Genomic DNA, 9,748 nt, shown 5'->3' on the forward strand with positions numbered 1-9,748 from the left:
ATTGTCTGTACTTTAGCTCTTTTCCTCAGTTTATGCATTTATTCATTTGAATAATGAGTTGCCATTATTTGCTGAATACTCGCACAAGTAATTATTTGGAGGACTCACTTTTACTTTCATTTTGAGTCCGATTCTAAAATAACAACACACGTACACTTGAGTAAAACATTCGGCGAACCAACCCATATCTGGTTCAATGATATGCCATAAAGTACTAACTAGGTCATGGATGCATTCACTATTAGCATTACTGTTTTAATTCCGTTCACTTGAATTGTTTTGAAAATAATGCTGCCTTGACGCTACTAAGTGTCCAAAACATTGCTTTTACACTTAAATAATGCATGTGTCCACTCAGCCAAACACTGCATATGTTTGAATTTAAAGCATTTTTAAGTGAGTGAAGTCTCTCCAGCGGATGGAGTACCAGTTCAGTGAAACGATGTCATCAAACGCATTATTTTGAACAGAACAAATGCAAAATAGCTACATTGAACACATCTATGCCCATCTTCCTTTTCCGCAGACATTTTATATGGTTTTCGGGTGCCGCTGTCGGCCACGCCTGCACCTGCACAGGTGCTGGTCGTCCCGATCAGTGGCGGACTGCCACGTTCGGATTGGCGACCAACGGGTAGCGCTGTCAGCCCTGCCTGCTGCCTCGCATGTGCTGGTCGTTCCCAATCAGTGACACTCAAAAGGACTCCCGGCACGACCATTCGTTGTCGCGTCATTTGCTTTGTATGCAATTGTATGCATTGTATGCTGTGCATGTGTTTGTTTCACCTTGGCAGACATTTACTCTTGGTTTTTCTTTTGATACTTTGTATTTTTCTGTTCAAATGATTTTAACGTTTTAGATTTTGTTCCTGTTGACTTTATTATAATACAATTTCTCAAATACAACCTGCTGCTGCCTCCTGCCTGCTTTTTGGGATCCACAACTGCCATCACCACCTTGCAAAACGTGACACCAACAGTTTTACAAAACAACTGAAGGATGCCGTTTTACTGTTCTCAAATGGGGTCATGTAAATATTACCATGTAGTGATCATTAAAATATATTTTGTGTATAATTCTGCTCTGTGTCAATGTGTCGAGGCATGACATGCTAAGAAAAAATCCCCCTCAGCATGTACTTGTATCACAGCTCTCTGAGCCAATTCCCTTAATGGTTGTATCCCCTACCACTTCATACTCGGTTGTCCACTTAATTCCCCTTCCAGTCAGTGGCTCAGAGCAGTGGAAAAAGCACCCCTCCCTTGTGTTGGGGTAATTGTGTTTTTGTCAAGCTGTCCAGATGCATCATAGCAGCCAGCACCCACTGCCCACGCCGCTTTCATCATGTCAACCAACGTAGCTCGACAAACTTGGCAGCAAGTACTGCATAGCTCTCGCTTTGCTTCTTCTGGTCATTTGAAAAAGAGACGACGAAATTGCATTGGGAGGTCAGACACGTGCTTGCAGGTCTTCGCTGAGCCTACTTGAATTGCTGAGGTGAAGCTTATCATTGCAACACGATGAAAAATAACACCACTGACAGTTGTATTTAGAATGAACTTTATTCCAAATATGACTCTTATGAAATATTTCATGAGTGTCCATCAGAAAGCAGCCGTTATAATGAAGTCCAATGGTAATTATTTCTGAATGATATTTGAACACTAAAGTCTACCAGTTGGTCTCAAAGTGTGCAATGACTACATCTAGCGGTTACCTCGAGTGGGATGCAAAAGATTCGCTGAAATAAATATTCATAATATAAGTGATGCACTGTATTTTCCGATGTATATGTTGCATCCAAAATCCTTGATTTTCTTCAAAAGATGATCCTGCGCCTTATACGCAGGTATGCCTTATATGTGAACTAATATTGAGCCGCAACAGGTCTTGGAACTACTCTCAGCAGCCACAATTCCATTTCCTCCGCCCATGTAGAACATGTCGTGCATAAGAGCCTCTATTATGGCGCCTTATATTCCAGTGCGGCTTATATATGGAACAAGTTTTAAAATACACCCTTCATTTTGGGTGCGCCTTAAACACCTGTGAGCCTTATACACCGAAATATACAGTATTTTTTTTCAGTGGGAGGAATGTCGGTGTCATTCGACTGTCATCGCTCGACACCAAAGGGGCCATTGTGTTTTTTTGCGCCTGTAATGGGCAGCATCTTCAGAGCCCCGCTTTGTTCAGCGGAAAGGTCGGTGCTGTTGGACAGTCTGCGGCTGGATGGATGCATGGCTTGACGAGCCCGCGATAAGAAGAAAGGAGCGTCAGCGCAGAGCGCCGATGCGTATGTGGAACTGTTGTGGCTTCGAATTGAAGCAGATTTATGTGGGACAGGAGATGTGAGACAATCTCTTTTCGTCAATGGACGCTACAGCTGCGTGTTTGCTTTGTTAGCTTGCAGTCAACGTGCACGTTCCACCACACTTTGATCCTCTCCTCTTTCATCAAGAACTGCTTCTTGCCATCATAAAGAGGGTACAGCAAGTCCTGAAGAATGAATGACTCCCTGTGTTTTTGTTTTGTCATATTATTTGTTATTTAGTTTTTGTTCTTTTGACTTCAAGACGGCGCCGCGAGAGTGGCTGCCTTTCCAGCAGCTCATGTATTTTGTTTTTCTACTTTCATTCCTTTCATCACTTTGCTGCTGTGAAATGTAAATGTCTCCACTGTGAGACTAATAAAGGCAAATCCAATCCAATCCAATTTCAACCCTTTCAGGTACAGTGGTTACGACAGTGGACTTCCCGTGTTGTCAGGTTACAGGGAGCTTGAAACGTTTAATAAAATCATTGAATGCACTTTTGTTTTTCTCCTTTTAAATGCAGTGTTCAAAGATCAAACTATACATCCTCCCACAATGATTTACAAAATATGGAATACATTTTTAGAATAAAAAGCTCTGCCCTGGTTGTTGACACTTGTGTCAACTATGCATCTGTAATTCATTGTTAGTCATAATGGTTCTAATAATGGATGAATCAAGTTGATTTTTGAAAGTCACAATTTAATGTTTAGCCAACTGAACTGAGGTTTACAGTTGGGAAAAGGTGGAAGATGTTTGCAATCAGCATAAAATATTCATTAAAATGTGCTTAACAGTCAGGTTGGGGGCTGGGTAACCTTAAAGATCACATCATAGATTTGGTCCTGGGGCAAAGCCGAAGGGGGAGTTGGATATGGGCTTTGTAGTCTTGGGCCGCTGCACATTTGTGATACATAGAAAGGCCCCAGGTGACAGACAAACTGACTGAATACAAGGAGAGAATGACACAAGCCAAGAAGATGGCAAAGAAGATAGATACTGTGCAGATGAGATAAAAAAAGGTTTGATTACAAAACTATTGAAGGAATAAAAATACACATGGCTAATATATAGCAAAATAGTTCAAGGAGTAATTACAGTGCATAGACAAATGTGCTCGACAAATGAATGGCAAATTCCAAAAGATGTCTCATGTGGTAGACTGCAAAAGAAAGGTCAACCTTGTGTGAGAATGGGCATTGTGGGCTTAGTTGAGAGGTTAGCACCCTTTATTCAGATTTGATTTGATTTTTCCTGCTAAGTAACGTTCCAAACACAATGAGCTAAACTACAGGACGTCTGGAGTGGATTGGATTGGATTTGCCTTTATTAGTCTTGCAGTGGAGAAATTCATATTTCACAGCAGCAAAGTGATGAAAGGAATGAAAGTAGAAACACTTATTTTTTTTGTTGTTGTTCTTTTGACTTCAAGACGGCGCCACGAGAGTGGCTGCCTTTCCAGCAGCTCCTGTATTTTGCTTTTCTACTTTCATTTCTTTCATAACTTTGCTGCTGTGAAATGTAAATTTCTCCACTGCGAGACTAATAAAGGCAAATCCAATCAAATCCAATCCAAAATACATGAGCACCTGGAAAGGCAGCCACTCTCGCGGCGCCGTCTTGAAGTCAAAAGAACAAAAAAAACTACATCATAAATATGACAACACAAAGACAATATGACAACACAAATACACAGAGTCATTCCTTTGTGACATGAAGCAGTTCTATATGAAAGAGGAGAGGATCAAAGCGTCTTTTCACCAGTGGATCAGGGACATCATGGTGAAATGTGCACGTCGACTACAAGCTAAATGTCCAGCGATGACAGTCAAATGGCACCAACATTCCTCCCATTCAAAAACAGTACTGGCATATTCATGCTGCCGAAAAGGCGCAACCGCTCAGCACAGTCTCCTCTTTGATGAATGTCGTGGCCAAAAATGCTGAAAAGAATGCATATCCGTTTCACACGACGCACAACAACACAAAGTGACAAAAGAAAACACAAAAACAAGACAAAAACAACAACAAAAGCAAGGCTCGTGAGAGCACTTGCTGACGGCTGCCAACTCGGGCGCCATCTTGGACTCCATTCTGTCTGTGCATACATATGGAATTCTATTAACCTTTGTGCCTGCATTGGTTAAATGTCAGCATGGCACATGAAATTAAGTTGGTCATTGATTCAGTGGCAAGATCATTCTACCATTCAACTGTAGAACGCCACATTGAATAAAAACCTCTGTCTTCTCCAGAGACAAAAGCACTGTGTCTTAATTGCACAATTATTGATGAGCCGTGGACCACCATAAGTTCAAATGTTGGATCATATGGGGTGTTCACTTGTCACTAAATATGTATTCTAATCAACGAGCCTATCCATGGAATCTGTCTCTCTCCGTTTTAACAAAAAAGTTAATACAATACAAATTTTTAAAAAAGGTGTTTTATTGACAGAAAACGCAATACCGACCAAATAACAAAAGCTCCTAATAACAGAAGTGCCTGCATAACACATGACACGTCTTTGGACCGCATTATCTGAGGACATATTTTACCTCTGCCAAAGAGATGATGCTTTTGCAGTGTGAGTACACATGTGAGTGACTGTGTGTGTACATTTGCGTCCAACTGTGGTGGTGGAAAGCAAGATGACTGTAACTTAGAAATATCAATTCAAATTTCATGTTTCACTCAACAAGCAGGTTAATTTACTTTGTGTGACTTCACTCAGCCTAGCTTGTGAGTCATTTGTTTGGACCTAATTGATCTCTAAACCTGTGCCTTACACGCCTCAAGGGATAATAAGTGTGTGTCTGTGTTTGTATGCGTGTTTTTACCTTGGGAGCTCACAAACACAGAACAACAAACACAGTATTTTTATTTTTTGTAATCCTGTTAAGAATTTGGCCTCGGCATAGCTGTGCTTTCTAAGAGCTCTGGTTTTACAAACCGCGATTCAACTAAATGTTGTGATGTACCACCTTTCTCATTGTAAGGTATAACTAAACAAATTGAAACTGTTTCATCTGAATATTATGAAAATTAGATGCTGCTTCAATGCACCTCTTGGTGAATGTCTGACTTTTTTTCAATATTTATTTTGTTATTATTGATTTGACACGTTAAAACACGAGGGGAGGGGGTGCTTCAAATCTATCACTCATGCACTCATCTGTATAATGTATTTCATATATAATTTGAGACAACTCTTAGCGCTGACTAAAACTCGAGCCCTTAACCAAGAAAAGGCAAAGCCAATGCAGCAATTTAACGAGTTCCAGCTTAGTTTCTGCACTTGTACCACTTGTACTCATTTGTACATGTTTGCCACTAAAAGGAAAATACTGGCTGAATGGCAGTGTGTGTGAGTTTTGTGGAATAAAGATCTCAGATTCAGAAACAATGAGTGGAAATAATGTGGCAGCTCCAGGGGTCAGGCAATCAATTTGTAAAGATTACACATTCTGATGTGGATGCCAATGCACAGGTCAAAACGCATACACGCTAATGGAGAAGTGTTATGCATATGGATCCAGTACAACACACGCATGATCTATACATCTTACCTCTTAGCCCTCCTTGTATTTTTCTTTTTACTTCCTTGAATATAAGTATGTTGTGCATTTTATTCCATTAGAAGGCCCCTTTTTTTTCTGCACCAGCAATTGAAAAACCTAAATGTGCCCTTTGTATCGGCCCACCTGTCTTTCTTTAGCTTGTGTCCTCTCTCAGAGCTCTCAGGTTTCTCGTAACCTAATCTTGGAGTTCTGCATTTTCTTCCTGCAAATGTTCACCTCCTCCCAAACACACGCTCACTTGCACTTTTCTTAACACGTGGAGGCCCAAGGGTTAAGACAAATATTATTATTAGAGAAAATGTTTTATGCTGTTGAAAATGGCCAGACTTCTGTCAAACTGTGTCCATACTCAGGTAACATGTACTATGACTAGTTTATCATCGAACACGAATTTCCATGGAGGTCATTTGGTGACTTTTGCTTTAATAAATAATTTCATCAACCTGACCTCTTAGCGACGGCTACCAATGAGCTATCTGTACTGTGGGGGTAACGCCTACAAACGACTGATGAGTCATCACAACAATTTGCAGGCAGAGTGGTATTAAATCAATTCCAGTGGAGACACAAATAATGAGTGTTCTGCGAGATGGCTCAGGAAGCACATCAGAAGTCTCAAAAACAGGTAGTGTGGAAATTGGAAAGTATTTGAAGTATACTTTATCCATTCACTAACTGGATGCTTGTAATTATCTTCAAATGCACCCTAAGTATTTGTTTTGGATAAATTAAAGACTGAATGGATGGCTGCATCATGGGCGGGAGGAAGACTTTCATAAAATTGACCGGTTTAAAATGAAGAACCACTATTTGTGGGAAATAAGGCCCTAATTCAGGAGTAAATGACTCCATCTCCAACAGCTTAAACACTTTGAAAATCTAAAAGGAGAGAGTGAATAACTTCTTCCCTTCATCTCTTTCTTGGTTTGAGCCCACAACACCCCGGCTAACCCCTCAGGACAGTGAGACTAATGGTGGACAATGCACAATTGTGGCTGCTTGATTTCCTATATTATCAGAACGAGAGAACTATTTTCTCTGTGGATGGGTGGCATAATGGAGTGTAATGACAGAAATGAAGTGTTTGTGGAGGAGTGCAGTGCAGCACGGCCAATTGTTGTCTAAATTTGTTTGTGTTACCCTCAAACCTTTTCCTCTTGGTGTCAGCCCCAAATAGTGTCAACACATCAGTCGTTACCTAGGGAGAGTGAGTGCCGCTGTGTTTATAACAGATGTGAGTACAAACCCATGTGCATAGTTTATGTGTGGTGGTGGTGGTGGTGGTGGTAGTGGTGGTCGGTGTCTGTAGACACTAACCGCATTTTCTATTTTTTTTTTTGTCATGTCAACTCTTCCCCATGCAGTCCCCAGCCACCATCTCCCTCATAACCCATTCAGTGAGTATTTTCTATACCCTGATCAGGTGAATCAGTTCCTTCATCATCATTTGATTTCTTCAGAGGACGACAAGAAAGACTGCGGCATTCCTTGTGGACTCATACTCCGACTAAATTGGGTCCAGGTGGGTTTTCTCATATGTTCTTCATTTTGAATCCTGGGTACTCTTGCTCCTTTTCTCCAGCTTTATCAATAGTAATGTATCTTCACAATGAAAGTACAGCGAGACCTCAACTTACGAACACCTTATCTTGCAAACTTTTTGTCTTACGAACGTCAAATTTATGAAAATTAAACCTTAAAATACGCACTATCTTCATGATACACACCCACCACGGCTGGTGGAGTAATCTTCGGCGGAAGAACACCAAAGCACGCGACCTACGGATCTGGATGAGTGATATTCGGCGGAATCACACGACCGAACAGCGCTCCAGCCGGCGCTACTTCCCACACCCCCTATCATTGAATGCACACATCGATCGCCTCCTTGGAGCTTTTTGCTGATAATTTTACTACGATGGGACAGAAAAAAAACCCACCACAGGCTCGTGTACATCCCAAGAAGACACAAAATTAAATCACCGTCGCTGAGAAGAAGGAGATAATTGAAAAACACGAATGAGCTGTGCGTTTGTGTGATTTAGTGGCTGAGCACGGCTATGCTAAGTCAACCATTGCTACCATTGTCCGGAACAGAAAAGCCATCAAAGGTGTGTCTGTTGCAAAAGGTGTTTCCGTGCTCTCAAAGCGACAGTCTCGGGCAATCGAAGAAGTTGAAAAACTTCTGTTAATTTGGATTAACGAAAAGCAGCTATCCGGCGACAGCGTGAGTAAAGCTATTTTATGCGAGAAAGCACGGCCAATTCACGCCGATATCGCCATGCGCCAACCAGGAAGTTTGGTGCTTATTGAGGATTTTGAAGCCAGCAACGGATCGTTCGAGAACATCTGAGGGTGAGGAGGAGATGGCTGCAGCATCAAGTGAGCTCATAAAGGCAATGTTGGCATAGTGGAATGATGTGCAGGCTTTTACCGAACAGTTCCATCCAGAAAAAATTGTGGCTATGACAATCATCAACATGATGAACGATAATGTGATGCGTCAGCTTCGTAAGGCTTTACAAGTCAGAAAGCAACAGGTGTCAATTCAAAGGTTTTTAATCAGCAAAAATGATGAGGAGTCTCCAAAGAAGCAAAGAAGAGAAGCCACACCAGAGGTTAAGTTACCAACAGTCCTTATGGAAGGTGACCTTCCATAAGCCATCAACGACCATCAAAAAGGTAAATAAAACTTTATTTTACAGCACAGTGTATTTCTTTAATTACAGTCCTCATGTAATGTGCCTCTCCTTCCAAACAGCAATTCCCTTTGAGCTTCGACCTCCAACGCCATTCCATCAAGCCATCAATGACCATCACAAATGTAAATAAAGTGAATTTATGTTACAATGCAGTGTATTTCTTTCATTACAATACAATAGCACATTTATTATACATAGAATAAGGTATGTTGTGTATAGTTTTAAGGCTTATTTAGTTGAAAAGTATATTTTATGGAAACCCGGCAACGGATTAATCCCATTTTAATGGTTTCCTATGGGATTTTTTTTTTAGATACACACTTTTCGCCTTACACACTCTGTCTGGGAACCAATTAAGTTCGGAAATTGAGGTCTCACTGTACTTTACATTCCAGCCAAGGATAATGATGAATAAAACACACTCTCCTCCACATACGTCCTTGGTACCACGAGACTTGTTTTCAAAATCTGCAAAAGAACGTCCTTATCCCCCAGTATTATCCATCCATTTTATAATTGTATTCAGGGGTTCTAGAGGGGCGGGTCCGTCGAAAAGTTGAGCCTCAGATCGAGGAGAAACAGTGTGGTTTTCGTCCCAGCCGCGGAACAGTGGACCAGCTCTACACCGTTAGCAGGGTCCTCGAGGGTGCCCAACTAGTCTGCATGTGCTTTGTGGACTTGAAGAAAGCGTTTGACCGTGTCCCTCATGGAGTTCTGTGGAGGGTGCTTCGGGAGTATGGGGTACAGGAATGCCTGATAGGGGCCGTTCGGTCCCTATACGACCGATGTCAGAGTCTGGTTCGCATTGCCGGCAATAAGTCGGAATCATTTCCAGTGAGGGTTGGGCTCCGCAAAGGCTGCCCTTTGTTACCGATTCTGTTCATAACCTTTATGGACATTTCTAGGCGCAGCCGAAGCATTGAAGGTTTCCGTTTTGGTGGTCTCGGTTTAGCATATCTGATTTTTGCAGATGATGTGGTACTGTTGGGCCCTTCAAGTGGAGCTCTCCAACTCTCTCTTGAGCGTTTCGCAGCCGAATGTCAAGCGGCTGCGATGAGAATCAGCACCTCCAAATCTGAGACAATGGTTCTCATTCGGAAAAGGGTGGAGTGCCCTCTCCGGGTCGGGGAGGAGATTTTGCCTCAAGTGG

This window comes from Hippocampus bargibanti, linkage group LG04 (genome assembly GCF_051943395.1).
Source record: "Hippocampus bargibanti isolate YZ-2025 linkage group LG04, ASM5194339v1, whole genome shotgun sequence".
In the NCBI taxonomy this organism is placed as follows: Eukaryota; Metazoa; Chordata; class Actinopteri; order Syngnathiformes; family Syngnathidae; genus Hippocampus; species Hippocampus bargibanti.